Raw genomic sequence first — 15,904 nt, forward strand, 5'->3', positions numbered from 1 at the left:
GGCCAAGGGGTTGAGGACAAGGAGGAAATGAAAAGAAATTGGCTTTTTAAATTTATTATTTTATTTTCTGAAGGTGAAAGACATTCAGTTTTCTGGAAGATAACCTGCTCTTGTTGTGGAGCATGATAAGTGCCATATATTAATACAGACATTGGTGGGGGAAGTTAATGTAAACCAGTATGTTACACCTGTGCAAGCTGGAATGGTTGCACAATAAATCTAGAGCATCCAGTCTGTGTTTAACATGCTGCGAGAAGCCATAAAAAAATCAGATTGCTTTCCCCTTTGACTGAGGTTACTAAAAAAGCTACAAAATTCAGAATAACAGCTGATTCCTATGAATTTTCCTTCCGGGGGGGGGGGGGGCGGGAAAGTGTGGGGTTATAAATGCCTTGGGTATTTCTGTTTTGGGCTGCGTTTGACCTTCACAGAGCTCAGTGCAGAAGGTATGTGTGAGTAAAACGCCTCTTTGGTACATTTTGGAGGCTTCTGAGCAGGCTTTGTCTTGAGGCATAATTGACATCACAGCATCCATCCTTCCTCTCTTAAAAGACTGAAGCATAAACCCCTGCTTTTCTGCAGCGCACAACCCCGGGCCCTGATCCAAATGCTGCTGTTTGTTATCTGCGTGAGCTTTTGATAACACATGTGCCCTGCCAGGGGTGAGGGAAGGAGCTCCATGAACTTTGCAGCCCTTGTGGTGATCCAGCTGCTCCTCCAGGCCCTTCTGTGACCTGTGCAGGCTCACAGCATCTGTCAGTAGGAAAGAGCAGACTTCCAGATGAGGGTGGTGTTGGGAGCTTTCTGAGCTCTGGGATGCTCACCTGGAGCACAGCAGCCAGCTGCAAAGAGCCCAGGCATCCCATAGGAAAACTCACCGGGGCAGAAGTTCACAGTTTGCCAAGACTGGGCATTTATCTGCTGTTCAGTCAGTACCCATCAGGGTAGCAACTAATTGAAGCCAAAGGGACCACTCATGGTGTAAGGTACTGGGAAATGAGAGTAAGGATACCACTATTTGGCCTTTAATTAGTCATTTACAGTTCATCTCGGAAGTAGAGAGCTCAGGTTGGATTCACTGCATATGGGATCCTGATGGATTAATTCGTGGCTCCCACAAAAGGTACAAAGGCCTGGTGAGAGCAGAGCTGCTGATGTCTGCAGGTGTTAGCATCGCTCTCCTGCCATCCATCACCTGAGAAATCAGGGTTGGTCTCCTCCCTTGTCACAAAATGTCCGTGGTCTCCCAGGTGTCTCAAATCCTGCTGATTGCTCTAGGCACCGGCTTAATTACAGCAGCTTTCTGCAGGTTAAGAAGCCTGGTTGCCTCCTAGCTGGTTTCTTTGCTGGTTGTCCGGCTGTTCACCTGAGCAGGAAAGCACTATGGATGCCCATCGCAGGTCAGGGTTTGGTTTTCCCTCTCATTCCTTATGTTGCTGTAAGTGTATTTGATGAGGTTTGAGCAGCTGAAGCCTGTGGGAATACAAATTCTTGATTGCGGCCCATTATTATCTATGCAGGGAGACTGGTTCTCAAGGGGGTTGGATGGGATTTGTTTTCTTTCTTACTGCTGGGTTTCTTTGAGGAATAGATCTTCATGGAAGCCTCTGATTCTATTTGGTTCTCCCATTGTTGTGTGGGTACTTTAGGCAGGCAGGCTGATCACTGTGGTGTTTGCTGCTGAAAAGTGCTGGATGGGCAGACAGGATTAGTCATAAGTTTCAGTGCACCCTTAACATATATCCCTTGAGGTCTAAGGTCTTACTTGGGATCCTGTGCTCTGATTTCTGTGACTTGATGTGGGTTGCTGCTACAGCATAGCTTCTCTCAGATTTGATATTGGTGTGTGTTTAGAGAGGTGGTTTACTGTTAGTCAGCTTCTCTGTTAATCTCACACATGTCCCCTGTTGCGTAAAAGCTCTCTATGAACTTGTGCTTGTTTCTTCTTGGCTTTGTCTCCTTGTTTCTGTTTGTGCTTGGCATGAGCAATTATGTGTATTGCAGTGAGTATTATGTCATTTGCAGAATCCTGCCAAGGAAAACCTCTCCTATTCATACTTGTGGGGTTTCTGTGTTTGTTGGTTTTAATAAGCTGCCTGCTATAATCTGGGAAATGAATCCTTTGCTGAAAATATCACCAATATCATTGTGCTTGTACCAGTACTGAAAACTGGCCTCATCTTGACAAGGGCGCATGCGTTTTAGCAGTGCTCCCTTTAGAAAATGAGATAGGACTGAGGAATCCATTTTGGTACCTTTCTGCATCGCTGCTATCATCAGTGGGGCAGTAGCAGGTTAGATCCTCAGCCAGCTCCAATTTGTTTATGAAACCAGAAGGTTTGGGCTTCCCTCAGCCCCCAGCTCAGGCAGTCTAAATCTGCTGAAGGGTTTCATAAGGATGTGTACTGGGTGTTATCCTTGTTAAAAGAGGGAGAAAACCAAGCCACAAGCAGTCATGTACTTTACCAATTAGCAGATAGGAGCTGGAGAAAGCATTATGCTCACCTGTCCTCAGCGTTTTTCTGGTTGCTGGATTAATTTTACCTATTCCTCTTGACTGAAACATACAGCTGAATATACAAATTTTTGTGCTGCTGCTTAATATGGGCAAAGCAGGGAAATTAAAAATCAGCCTTTTTGGGGAGCAGATCTTTTCAGCCCTTCAATGGTTTCACTTTTCTGCCTTTTCAGTCTGTCCTCTGAGCTGTGAAAGCTCCAATTTCCCTGCATTTGACTGTCACCCCTTGAGGATGTGACTCATCTGGAAGGGATGGACATGGGATTTGTGCTCTGCTGCTGCTTTGCAGGGACACATCTGTCCTGAGGCAGTTCTGCTTTTCAAGTAGTAGGGGGCTTTAGTGAGTAGAAGAAATGTGGTTTTGACTCGGAATGATAAAGGGTATCCAGTAAAGGCTTCTAAGGAATTTAGGGAAGTGTTTTTCTTCAATTGTGAGTTACAGGTCTTTCTGTCAGTGAGCATCCAAAGACAGTTTGGTCTGTGGGAGCAGCACAGAAAGATGTGGGATTCCTAAAGGGCTTTCTTTCCCTGTGTTCCTCTGAGCTTGGAAGGGTCACTTCTGTGCTTCCAAGCATAGTTCCAGAAAGAAAGAGATCTTATTTACCGCACAAATAAAACTGTGGCTGCTCCTGAGCAATGAGAGAGCTCCCTGGAGAGCTCCCAGCAGCAGTTCTGTCCATGCAGCCACTTATTCTTTCCTTTGTCCCTTAGGTTGTTCCCACTACCATGGTATCGGGATGCCCCAGGGAGTTTTGCAACTTCAGTGAACTTGTGCTGACTTACATGTGTATATTGGCTAGCTGCTTGGTGTATTTATCAACTGTAATACTGACGTATTTGATTTGGGTTTCCTTTCATTCTAGTGTGGTCATTCCTGGCTTTACAGCCTCTGATCAACCCCAAGGGAAGCACAAAGACTTTTTAACCCAGGTAAATCAGCTCAACTGGTTGACAAGGAGTGCTGTGTCAGAGGAGGAGGCGTTCTGATACTAGAAGATTTACAGCTGGCTTGATAAGTGCAGTTGAAGAGTCTTAGTGAAGTGAATGGAGGATGAGAACATTCGACTGAAGAACAAACATAAGGTGGCTGCATAATACAGTGACTTTTCCTGGTTTTCAGACCTCGGAAGGAGTATACCAACAATGCATCTAGAAGCACCTTGCATGGGTACTGTTGAGATCAGCGTGGCAATTTATACTGTAAAGCTGTAGTATTGACTTTGGTCAAAGGGGATTTTCTGGATGATGGTGTGTGGAGCAGTGAAGCATTTTGAAACGTCCCTTACCTTAACGCTGCTCTGCTGACTGGTACCTGTAGGAGAGACTGGAGAAGAGCCTTCTGGAAGGGAAAGACGCCCAAAGCCACTTTCAGTCTTGCCAGATGGGTAAGTAGTTTTCCTCTTTAAACAGATCAGCCATGGAAATGTTGCCTTTCTGACTGCGCTGGTTTGGGGCATCCTGGCAAGATATTTTATGGTGTTGATGAGCGAGTTCAGCAAATGCATATAATGTTTCTCAAACTCTTTCATTACCATTCAGGGAACATCTGGGATTTTGCTTTTCCTATTAAAGATGACTACTGGTGTGTAGGAATATAACTTCATAAGCCTATGAATTTGAAGCAAATGAATGTTTTTCCTATGGCTTTAATCTCAATAGGCTTTGATAATATAAGAGGAGGGAAAGGACAATTTGTTGTGATGGACAGGTTAATTCTGCCCGCTGGTAAGATGCACTGGCCAACCTAGAGAGCTGTAAAGTATAAATTCCCTTTTTAATACTGATGAACAGTAAAGGGACACACACACACATAAGGAAATATTGCATCTTAACTGTAGCTCTCTGCTGGGATCAACAAATCTGGTTCATCCTTGAACTTCTGCTGTTTACTAAGTCTCTCAACGCCACAATAATAATTTCCTTAACCCTTAGTAGGTTGGTGACATAAACTGTGGCACAGCAGTGACTGTGTAACGGTCTGATGGGATGTTTTATGGGCAAGCTTATTATTGTGACCCAAACAATCAGCCAGTTGAGTATTTGATTTTTCTGTGACTTTGTATGAAAACTCATAACATAAATGATGTCTTAATGCAAATAGAAGGAGGTTAGCTAATCCCCCTAGTCTGTTACAAGAAAGTAAGCTTCGTTCCCTGCTACTTTAGCCTCCTTGCATAGAAGAGGGCTAATAGGGGAACAGATTCAAGTGACATAACTTGACTTAATCACACAACTGTAGGACTGGCAGTGGCACTTGAAGAGTTTGTCGTGCCCAGCCCTTCATTCTGCCCTGGGAACTGTTATGTATGGTTTCTGTGTGAATGTTCAAAACCCCCAAAACTTGCATTTGGCCCTACAAAGGGCTGCACTATGATGGTAGGAATGAATAGGCATTACCTTGGCAGCATGTGCAAGTCAGACCCAGGCCAAGCTGTCTGCGATGGGAACCACATGCTGCAGGAGCAGCTTCCTTCCCTGCCTGGGCAGTAAATTCCATGTTAACTAATTGATTGCAGTCTAAGGAAGGTCCTGACCCTGTTTCTTGAAGAGGGGTGTTACCACTAGTTTATCCAAGAGGAGGCTGAAGTTCATGGAACCTCAAGAAGCCGTTTGCTACCATGTCCATCTCCCAGACCTTGCTCTGGCTTTCAGGCATGCTGACTCTGGTCCTCCTGTGGCACTGCTGATCGCACCTTGGTTCATCCTTATTTCAGTGGGTTGCACTGAAATCCTTCATAGCAAATCAAGGCCACCAAGTTGAGTGCTGGGTTGCCCTGAGTGCTCTATTGCATTTGCCTATTAAGCATTGTTTTGAATGGCATATTTTTCCTTCCACTGCAAGATCCCAAAACCTGAAGCACAGAGCAGGCTCAGTTACCTGTGCCATAGGAGCGGGGCAGTGTCAAATGAGTATGATCATGCCCAGTGTGGCTGTGTCTGGCTAGTACACAGCAGGCACCAAGAAATGGCATGTGAGCTCAGTGTTCTGAACAATTAGGTATGGATAGGGATTTGCTGTCATGTCTTGGGGAAAAATGATTCCCTTGAGAAGAATGGGATCCGCTAACACTGTGGTATTGCATGGAAGAGGTAATGTTAGCATCTGGATTGCTTTCTGTAGTGCCTGTGTGGGTTATTGGGAGCTCCCCAGTTAGCTTGCTGCTGTGGGGTGGGAAGGGATGATGGGACTCTGTTTTAAATGCAGCTTGTACCTACTGTCTGCAATTGTTTTAGGTGAGCCTGGGAGGGCAGGCATGGAGAGCATCCCTTTCAAAGAACAAAAGGGCCTCTTTTGGCTTCACTTAATGTACATAAGAAGTGGAATAAACTTAAATATGCTCCTTGATTTTTGTTAGGAGAAATGCTCATTGCATGTTACACCATTATTAGCAGCGACAATGGAACAAATATTGGTATCCTGTTATTTATGGGCATGTAATTGATATATATTTCTGCAGCCAAATAGCATCGCAAGTCTATTTCCTGTCTTAATATTGTGCTGTGCTGTTTGAAATGTTAATGAAGCAGCATTCTCAAAGGTCACCCTCTGAATGCATTGGCTTGTGTCTGTTTTGTTTCAGAAGAACTTAAATGAGGTTTTGTTCCTAATGTGGTCAACAGTGTTAACTTTTCTGTCTGATTAATGAGGGTGCGGGAACGTGTCACTGGTCAGTGAGTGAAACAAGGAAAGCTCTGTGTTCTCCTTTAAACCATTCCTTGGCATTTTCCTTCCATGATGTGTGTCCTGTCTCTCCTTTCCTCTCAGCAGCCCCTACTTTCTTTTTATAGGCTGTGTGAAAGAACAGGTAAAAAAAGTATCAAAAACCCCACAAAACAAGAAAGTGCAGATTTAGCAGAACCGAGTGCTGCAATTTCCAAGGAGCCATTTATCATCCTCAGCAAGTTTTGATTCTTCACAAATAATAAAGAAAAGGGCTGGTAATTGCTGTTTTCAGCTAATTGACAGAATTGTGTCACAAAAGAGGGAGAATTCCCGCATTGCCTTTGCTGATGATGTTGGAAGGTTGTTTTAAACTTCCCATTGCTGCTAAAGTAAGACCGTCCCTTGTCTCTGTGCGTTCTTCATTAATCCAGTAGGTGGGTTTTTAAGTTGTTTTTAATACTATGAGGTGGTAGGGAAGTGGCATGTGTAAAGGATGTTTTCATCACCTTGGTCTGTGTGATAAAGCTCTGCAGGTTTATAACATTTACCTTAACATTGCAAAGTAGTGCCTGACTCAGCTTCTCCTTTGCCGTCATTTTACTGTTTTCATTGGTAAGTAGATGGAGGGGAAGAACACAGGGTATTTTATCAGTTGTACTTGTGTGTACCCATAAAACTGTGCAGGAGAGGCAAGCCTGAGACCTTCTGAAGGAAGCTTGTTATTTCTTGTATGATTTAGATGATATGGTCATACTGCATGTAGAGGGTAAATGTGTGAGTGGAATTCTGCCTGCTTCTAAGATGGGTAAACCAAAGCCTACCTAGTACCTTCAAGAAGGTGATTTTAGTTCCCCCCCTACATTTCTCGTGTTGTTACTGAGATTGTCAATGTGTTTTACCTTCTCTGCCTGGGGCTGGAGAGTCCCTCAAATATTTCTTTATGGCACATGCATTCACCCACATCTCTAAATTTGCATGTTGGAGCGCTTCAAGGGCAGCTTTGCAGGCTGCAGACCCAGCTCTCATTCAGGTACAGAGGACATCCATCCTCTGATTGGGGTTCAGCATGTGCACAACATCCAACCATTTCACAGGCATTGCTGGTTTGTCCCTGTGTAGAAGGTGGGGAAGTATTTACTCTGTGGTGAACAGCTCTGGATACCCATATGAGAGCTATATGGGAAGAAGTCTATGGTATTCAGAGCCCAAGACCACCCACTAGCTTAAAACCAGGATGTGACAACACCGGCTTCTAATAAATGCACCTAAGGTTGTGAGCCTCTTAATGGTCCAAATGAAAGCTGGGTTTTGCTTATGCCAAGTCTAGGCAAGCTCATTCCCTGAGGATGGTATTACTGGAAAAATCAAACAACAATGCTGTTGGATTTGCCAAGGCTTTGGGGACAGGTTTGTGGGAATGCTTGCCCATGGAGAGCAGCAGTGGAGCTGCCCCAGACCCTTTTCCTGACACTGCAGGAGAGAAAGGCTCTTTTTCTCCCCGATTCTTACTGAGGTTTTCAAGCAGCAGTTGATGTAAGGGCTGATCTCTGCTTAATTTGCAACTGAAAACAGACCGAAAAGCCTACAGGCAGAGATTGTCCTCTATTAAACATTAAACGAGGAGTTGGAAAAATGCATATTGGTGCCTGTCTTCGACTATGCCTCTGCTCACAGAGTTTAGAGCAGTATCCTCCCCTACCCAAAAAGCAATCAATGCAAAGTAAAGGACATGGAGAAGTGGGATCTGGGGAGTGCCCAAACTACTGGAAAATACTGTGTTGTAGGAAGCTAAACAGTTTAGCTGCGTTGATGTGAGCCACGCTGTGCTGTTGTCCAGCTTGAACTTTTTTTATCCTTACAAATTTAGTCACAAAGTCCAGCCTTGTACCCAAAGCACAAGTGCATCAGTCGAGATGCATTGCGATCTCTATGGTTTTTTACTTTATTTTCTTTAAATAAAGACTGTATATTTAGTTTCATATTAAAAATCAGCTTTAGAAGGTTGATGTTTTCAGCAGATTTTGATGTATTACGGTATTTTCAAGGCACAAAAAAGTGCAGAGGGATAACAATGTGGCAATACCTTTCCCCATGTAGCCTAAACAGTTAAATAGAAGTGAAGTTCTTTGTAGTTCCCTGGCAAAAAAAGGTTTTTTGTTTTGTTTTGTGAGATAATTATGGATTTTCATGAGCACTCCCTTAAGCCTTAATTGGGTTTAATGACACTAAACCCAAACCACATTATAGTTGTTTTCCAGGGCTGTGTTGGAGACATGCCACATTAACCCAAAAGAACAAAGCACAAAGATGTCAAGAACAAGAATAAGAATGAAAAAAGGGCACAGTAAAGAAGTTGGATTCTTATAACCTTTGGCTTTAGCTGCTGTACAATGAGTGGCACAGCACTGGAGGAACAGGCACTGGTAAAATGATTGATACATGGCATTGTTCTTGAATCTTCTGGGAATCTAAGGGCCTGTGGGGAAAATATGTATTCTTAATTTTATCATCTTTATCATAATGTCTAGGTTATAAAACTAAGAAAAACCCTGGTTGTTGTTGGGTTGCATTATTTTGTTGTAATGCACTATTTCTTGCTTGCTCAGTCTAGCCTTCTTCAGTTGCTCAGTACCAAGGGTTATGACTGAGCCTTAGTCACAGGCTCACAAGCTGAAGAATAAGGCAGGCTATTTGAGTGGTGGAGGAGGATGCTACAAGAAACCAGTGTGGAATCTCCTACCTCTGGTGATGTGTAAGGTTTTAGCAGATGGGCGTGAGATGATGAAACTAGACCAGTTATACTGACCTTGTGGAGGACTGGAAGGTGCAGGCCTCAGCAAGTCCCATCTAGCTGGGAAGCTCTTTGCTTCTGGTCTCCACAGATCTCTTGTGGCTTCTGAGGACAGTATAGGCCAACATAACAGTAAATGCCGCCGTAGTTTGACCCCTTCCTTCTATACTCTCTTGCTTTTACTTCTGCTCTATATGTAAGAAAATGAAATGTTTGTACCTATTTTACTTTTTTGCCATGTGCACTTATTACTTAAACCCCCCTGCATTATCCTTAAAAAGTACTGAGGGGATAAGATAAATTACATCATGAATTTCCCTTTGCTATAATATTGCTTTCTAGTCTCCACAAAACACTCCATGAGAACTTCAGCTGCAATTAGTATGCAAGTTATTTGTGGTATTGTAAAGTACTAACTGACTGTAACTGCTGTCTTTTGGCACTATAGAACTCTCGAAGGTGGAGACGTGGTCTAGGACATCATCAATCTCTTCTTTGTGGTTCAGAAAAGGAATCCATTTTCTTTGATTAAAGACCCATTGGTCTTTGTGGTTTATAAATTAGTCTATCAAAAAAGCCCTTCGAAACATCAATTTGAGTTATTCTCACAAAATATAACTTTTTTTTTTAGAGGTATATGATGATCCTTGTGCCTTTCAAAAAGGAAGATCTGTGCTATTTTCCACTGAACTTTGCCACTTTAGAATAAGCTCTCTAAAGGCCCAATATTGCCATCTGTAGCCCTGTGTACTGCTTGAAGTTAGAGCTTTTGTGTCAAAACAGGATTTCTCTAGTGTCCAGCAGAGCCCAAGATGTCTGAATTAAAAGCAGGATCCTATAAAGCAGCATTCCTTACAGCACTGAAAATCCTAATCCCCGTAAATGAGAAACATTGGCATTTTATGTGTGGTTTTCTTTAGGTGTGTGTTTTTAATAAAGAAATGATTTTCCATCACTGGAAAACTGCTTTAGGGATCCTGCCTGTAGTAGCCCTTCTGTCAAAGGCTTTTCCTATAACTCGGTTTGAACATACCTTATGTTCAGTGGAAATACTTGACATGAACCTGTTCTGGATGTACCTGCCTGTACCCAAGTTATAAGCCAGTACTTGCTAACTGTGTGGTCCTTGGTGGAATAGCTGAAGAGGAGGTTTCCAGTTGTTGGTGCTGTGCTGTCTCACTCCTGTATCTGGACTGTGTCATGTCTCCTTTGGCGTTTTGCTTTTTATTCTTCTACAAGCAATCACAAAATCCCAGACTGGTTTGGGTTGGAAGAGACCTTAAAGCTCATCCAGTTCCAATCCCTGCCACGGGCAGGGACATCTTCCACTAGAGCAGCTTGCTCCAAGCCTCATCCAACTTGGCCTTGAGTACTGGCAGGGAAGGGATGTGTTTTCAAGTATTTCTGTCCTTTATGAAGACAGAAACTTTTCTTCGTATGATATGAAAATGGCAGCCATTGTTTCAAGGAAAATTCCACATAACGTAAAAACACCTGGAAAAGTTTCCAGGGAAGCAACGGAGCAGTGCCAGGGTGGCTGCCTTTCCATCGTGGTAAGCAGCCCTTAAACGTGCAGAGTTTAGCATTCCCCAGAAGCCTTCAGGAACCTGCTGTCCAAATGAAATGATGATCAACACCGTAGTTGATCCTTTCCATTTCTTCTCCATGGGCTTACTCCTGCAGTGGCGTATTGTTTGCAGGATTTATCTCAAAGTATCGCTATTGATCTCCATTGTGCAAAGAAAATGACTTTATCTGCATGAAACTACATTGTTGAAGAGGCACTCTGTGGCTGTATTTACAGTTTTCTCCTGTTTAGCAATTACACTGTATCCTATTTGCTTCCTCAATTTATCTTTTGGCTGGCTGGCTCAGCGCAGCAGGATGTTTGGTGTGGGCTGTGAAATGGATTTAAGAAGTCAGAAGTACTTTTAATCCAGCCCTAACTTCTTCAGAGTGTAACGTGCCTGTGGAATGAGTAACATTTACTTCTCTTTTTATATCTTCCTCACAGGAACATAATCAATCTGTACTTTAAGCGTTTCCAACCCTAACTATTCTATGATTCTAAGTGAGGGTGGTCATTAAGGGAGGGGGGAAGGGGGAAGCCTACTGACATTGCATCCCTTAGTACAGCTAAATACAGTAGTCCTAGAGGGTGAGAAAGGGACCAAGATCTGTATCTAGCTGGAGGCCACACAGGACGGATGGGGTGTTATGGCAAACATGTTCCTCAGCCTATATCCCCTGCTGTGAAGATAATGTGAGAATCAAAGGCTTGTTCAAGGAGCGGAGCCTTCACCACACAGTTGTCTCATCAAAAACCGTATGACAAAGAGTGAGAAACCTCTTAGATCTGATCCTAAGATGAGGGGATAAAAGAGAAAAATCACACTTCTATTTCTGTTCTCTTGTCCTTCACAACATCAGAAACGGGGTGGATGTTTTTTTGATTTCAGTAAGTCAATTAGTTCTTTGCTTTTTACTTGGCTTGTATTATGGGTGGTGTCAAGGTAACCAGCAACTACCAAAGCTTTGGTACTGTTCCCATGGGTTTTCTCATCCTTAAGAAAGGAAGCTGAATTGCTTTTGTGAGACCCAGCATCCTGAGCTGATCCTCCAGGAGCTCCAGAGCAGCGGGGTGCAGCTCAGCCCCCTGCATGGGCTAGCCCTTAGGGTCTGAGGGGAAGAGGAGCCTTCTGGCACTGGGGAGGTGGAGGGAATCTCCTTTACCAGCAGTGGAATGTTGGAGAAAGGGCTTGAACACAGGAAAATTCCTTAAAACTGCCCTTAGAATCCCCCTTGGCTTTTCCTTATGGAGCTCGGATTCAGTTTGCTGCTTTCACCTGGATAAATCGGCCCTGCGGAGCTGCTGTGGAAATCTACTGGCTTCAGCTTCTTGTTTGGCTGCCATAGACGAGGAAATCCGTATCCTCCTTGCCAGTTGCTCAGGAGAGCAAACCTGCTTGTTCCTGGGTGGCTGGGTCAATTGGATTTTGGAAGGATGCTTTGTGTCTTTGAAGTCTTTTCTGGCTAAATATCATTAATCTTCAGAGTGATTCAGTTCTTAAGGTAATTTGTGGCTTTCTTCTTTTCCTTAAATCCTTTAAAGGCGTGATATGGAAAAACTTCTTTGCTCCAAGATTATCTAGTGTAATTAGAACAGTGTCACTCAACTTAGTAAAGTCCTTTATAGATGCTTTTCCTCTGCCTTGTTAAAATTTAAATCCATGATACATGGGGAAAAAGTGGAAGTTATGTTCATTTATCTCATATCTCCCCATACACTATATTCCTAATGCTAGCCAGCGTTCCCTTTTGGTTTTATGGCTTTTAGGATGTGAGTCTGGGCACAGTTGGCTCTGTGAGGGGTTGCTGCCTCTGTGGGAGGCTTTGGGATGCTTTCCACTTGTATTGGGTTTGCTAATTGCCTTTGCAATGTATTAAGTCCTTGTGTGAAGGACTGTGTAAAACACAGGACCACTGGGATGGTGTTATGGCCCGGGTAAGCTGCTGCCCTTACCTATGTGTGTCTAGTGATGAAAAAGGGAACCCCTTTGTTAACCCATCTCTGTAAAACCCTTGTTCCTTGGAGGGGAATATTACTCTGTTATTAGTGTCCATGGTTGGCTTTTCTCCGTTCCTTCCAGTGTAAGAGACAGACTGGAGCGAGGCCAGTGGAGGGCTAATGTCAGGGGATGGACCATGACACACATTGCTGGAGGACATGGGTTGGTTCAGCCATGAAATGGCCAAAGGAAGAATCTAGGGATCTGTTTTCAATGTTTCCATTCCCTAGAAAGGGGGACTATAGAGAAGATGGAGTTTTCTCAGCTGTACAATGAAAGAATGAAGGCAATGAGCAGAAATATCTGGAATGGAAATTCCCATGGGATTCAGGAAAAAGGGTGCTTAAGCAAAGGAACAGGATCCCCAAAGGCTGTGGACTCTAACCTTCAAGACTCTCAGTTCTTGATGGGCTGAGGCACTGAGCAATCCAAGTTTGAAGCCCTGTGTTGTGAACGGGATGGGCCTGGATGACCTGTGGATGGCTCTTCCAACCTTTATTTGCCTATGATTATTAAAATCCTGCAGTATTATTTTTAGCCAATACATTGTCTTTGCTGGAATAATTACTATGAATCCTTCTGGTCATCAACCAGGAGCTGGGAATGGCTTGTTGGTGTCTTAACTCCAACTTGAGCTGTGACTTTCCAGGCCATGTGGAGCAGGTTGCTCTCACTTCCAGTGCTCAGGATGATAAAGAAACTGGCTTTTCTCTGCTTCAGTGCTTCATTTGGTTGTGGAAAACCTTATTGTCCAGATATGACTTGTATCTTCCTCCTGCAAATAGCTTAGTTTGGTGGAAGGCTGACTGAGAAATCAGGAGATGCTGTTCCCTTTTGCTTGCTCATCACTTCCAATTTTATTTATTTGAGTTAGTACTATGTAAAACGCCATTCATTAATTAGAATTTGGACTGCTAAAGGTGACATTCTCTAATGTATTGTGTAACCATTTATCCTTATATAAAGGAATGACTATGCTCTTCAGACTTTAATAGCTGGTTTTGCCATTTTGACTATAGAAGGTAAAAGAAGATTGAAGCCAGCCCTGTGTTTGCTGCATATCAGTAACAACTGTTTCCCAAGTGGTTTATTTGTTTTGGTTTCCTTATTCTTTGGATTTGGTTGTTACTGTTGAAAGGTCTTTTCCTTCTTCTTTCTATTTTCTTTTATTTTTCCTTGGTTTTCTGTGCTGCTTGTGGCTCTGTGAGTATCACAGTGTATTCCTCTACCTGTACAATGTAGAGGAAAAAACCTTCTCTTTCTCCAAGATTTGACTGACCTGTTCACCACTTGGATCCTGGAAATGAGAGTCTGATTTGAAGCCTGCCAGATCCTTAATAATTCTTCATCTTGTTCTTTGTCAGAAGTTGCAATTTCTTGCAAATTGCTGAATGACTGCACAGTTGTTTGCTTGCTTTCTACCTGTGCTGACTTCCTGGCAGCTTCCACCAGTCCTCTTTGTTACTGCAGTCTGCTTGCTGTTCAGAGTTCAGGTTTCTCACGTCTAGAAGCCTTTGGTGTTCCAGTTGTCCCATGTGAAGCCTCCAACAGGCCCCATCTTGTGTAGCAAATACCTGTTTCCATGACTTCATGAGTTTTCACCTGACAGTCTCTGAGGGGGCACTCTTTCCCTGTACCTTCACAGGGGGGTACTGGCTGGATTGCTCACTTGCTGAAAGAATTTAATAGAAAGCTGTTATTTGCAGACATTTCTCCTGCTGTGCCTGAAGGACAGAGGAAGGCAAGAGTGCTTTCTCACGAGCCTGTGAAGGCAGTTTACCAGCAGGTAGTCATGTAGAAGTCTTCTTGAGGGCAGGAGAAGAGAGGCCTGTTTAATAATAAAGACTTCATGATCCAGTTCAATTCCCTTTCTTTGTAGAGCAAGAGAGCCAGATTTTATCTTCATGACCTGGAAACTAACTCTGGTTTGACAAAATCCTTGGGAAATATTAGGGAAGGCTCAGTAGTGGTGTTAAATGCCAAGCTAAACATTCTTCCTAAGGGTTTCAAGCTTATACAAATGTTTTTTTCATCAGTTTATCCTAACTGAGAACCCATTTTAATGCTCCTATGAGTTTGGGATGTGCCAGACGCATGGGCCATCTCGTAACTTCTCTACAGGAGCACAGACAAGAGCACAAAGTCACTTGTAAGCTGGTTCTGAAGTTCTGCTGTTTGGTTTGCATCACATCCCAAACGCTTCCAAATGGTTAGTGTGTGTGCTTCCATTGTCTTTCTGTCAATCTTAACCCAAGACCAACATAACAATGCTTTCCCAGCTCAGCTATGCACTGAGCAGGGCTTTATTTGCAGATTATAATTGAAGGTTTCACAAGTATGAGATGTAATTATTAGAGCTGTGCAAGTGACATAATGGAGATCTTTAGGTAGGGCTTGATAGTGAAATAAAGGGTTAAGGAGCAGGATGTCAGTAACCCATCAAAGGTCTAAGCATGGCCTAGAGAAGACCTGTATGGCTCTGTACAAGGGGAACATATGGCTGGGAAAATTCAGTGTAACATCTCCATGTGGCAGGTTATAACATGAGCTATGGCTATAGTGCTGCTAATCACTGGAGCTTGTGAGCATGCTTTTCCTATGGGGAACAATAATTAACCAGAAAGAAAATGTATCATAGGTGATAATAAAAGTGTGCAATACAGCATACATATGATATAGCCCATAGCTTGGGTTCTTTAAACTCAAAGCACTGGAGTATTGGACACCATTGCTGGTTATTGAATCACTGATGATGTAATGTGCTTATTACTTACGTAATCCAGTATTTAATTGAAATGTGTGGTAAGCTGAGGTTGAAGGAAACGGGTTCATTGAAAGAGATGGGATAAGAAATGGCTTCAAAAGCAGCAAAACAAGCAGTGGATGCTCAGTTGTATTCTGGAGTGCTGACAGTGATTTTGGGGTCCCAAGCAGTGTAATGCAGATACTGAAATGAACAGGTAGCAGACTGGCTTTGTTTTAATTTAAACTTGTTGCCATCTATTTTTTTCCAGTCACTTTTTCTTGAGGAGAAATAATTTGGGCACTAGCTCTACTTACCCATGGTGTGTGTCTGTATATGTAGCTCCTTTGCTTCTTAAAGGTTTTGGTAGAGGGGAATGTCGTTGAGCTGACTAGGACCTTTTCTAATATGCCATTTTTCAGGAAGGAAGCTTAGTTCTAGTCTCTTTTGCAGGGTGGGAAGTGCTGCCATTTAACTCGGTGGAACTGCTCCGTTGCAGAACTGCTTTATGTACATTAGGAATCAAGTTAAAGGAGCTCTTTCAGCTGTTTGGATCAAACTGGTTCCCTGGGTTTGGACGTGTTTGCTGCTTTATCTTCATGCATAATTCTTAGCTTTG

At 43.2% G+C, this 15,904-nt stretch overlaps 1 long non-coding RNA gene across 1 annotated transcript; it reads left to right on the forward strand.

Annotated features, from left to right (window-relative positions):
• The first annotated feature begins 1,322 nt into the window (after positions 1–1,322).
• On the forward strand, positions 1,323–4,133 carry LOC134164932 (uncharacterized). Its single transcript, XR_009965318.1, has 2 exons — positions 1,323–1,400; positions 3,382–4,133. It is a non-coding gene; the product is annotated as an uncharacterized LOC134164932 (long non-coding RNA).
• Positions 4,134–15,904: the final 11,771 nt, after the last annotated feature.

This window comes from Pezoporus occidentalis, unplaced genomic scaffold (genome assembly GCF_034315485.1).
Source record: "Pezoporus occidentalis ecotype Australia unplaced genomic scaffold, CSIRO_AGI_Poc_V1 ctg107, whole genome shotgun sequence".
NCBI lineage: Eukaryota > Metazoa > Chordata > Aves > Psittaciformes > Psittacidae > Pezoporus > Pezoporus occidentalis.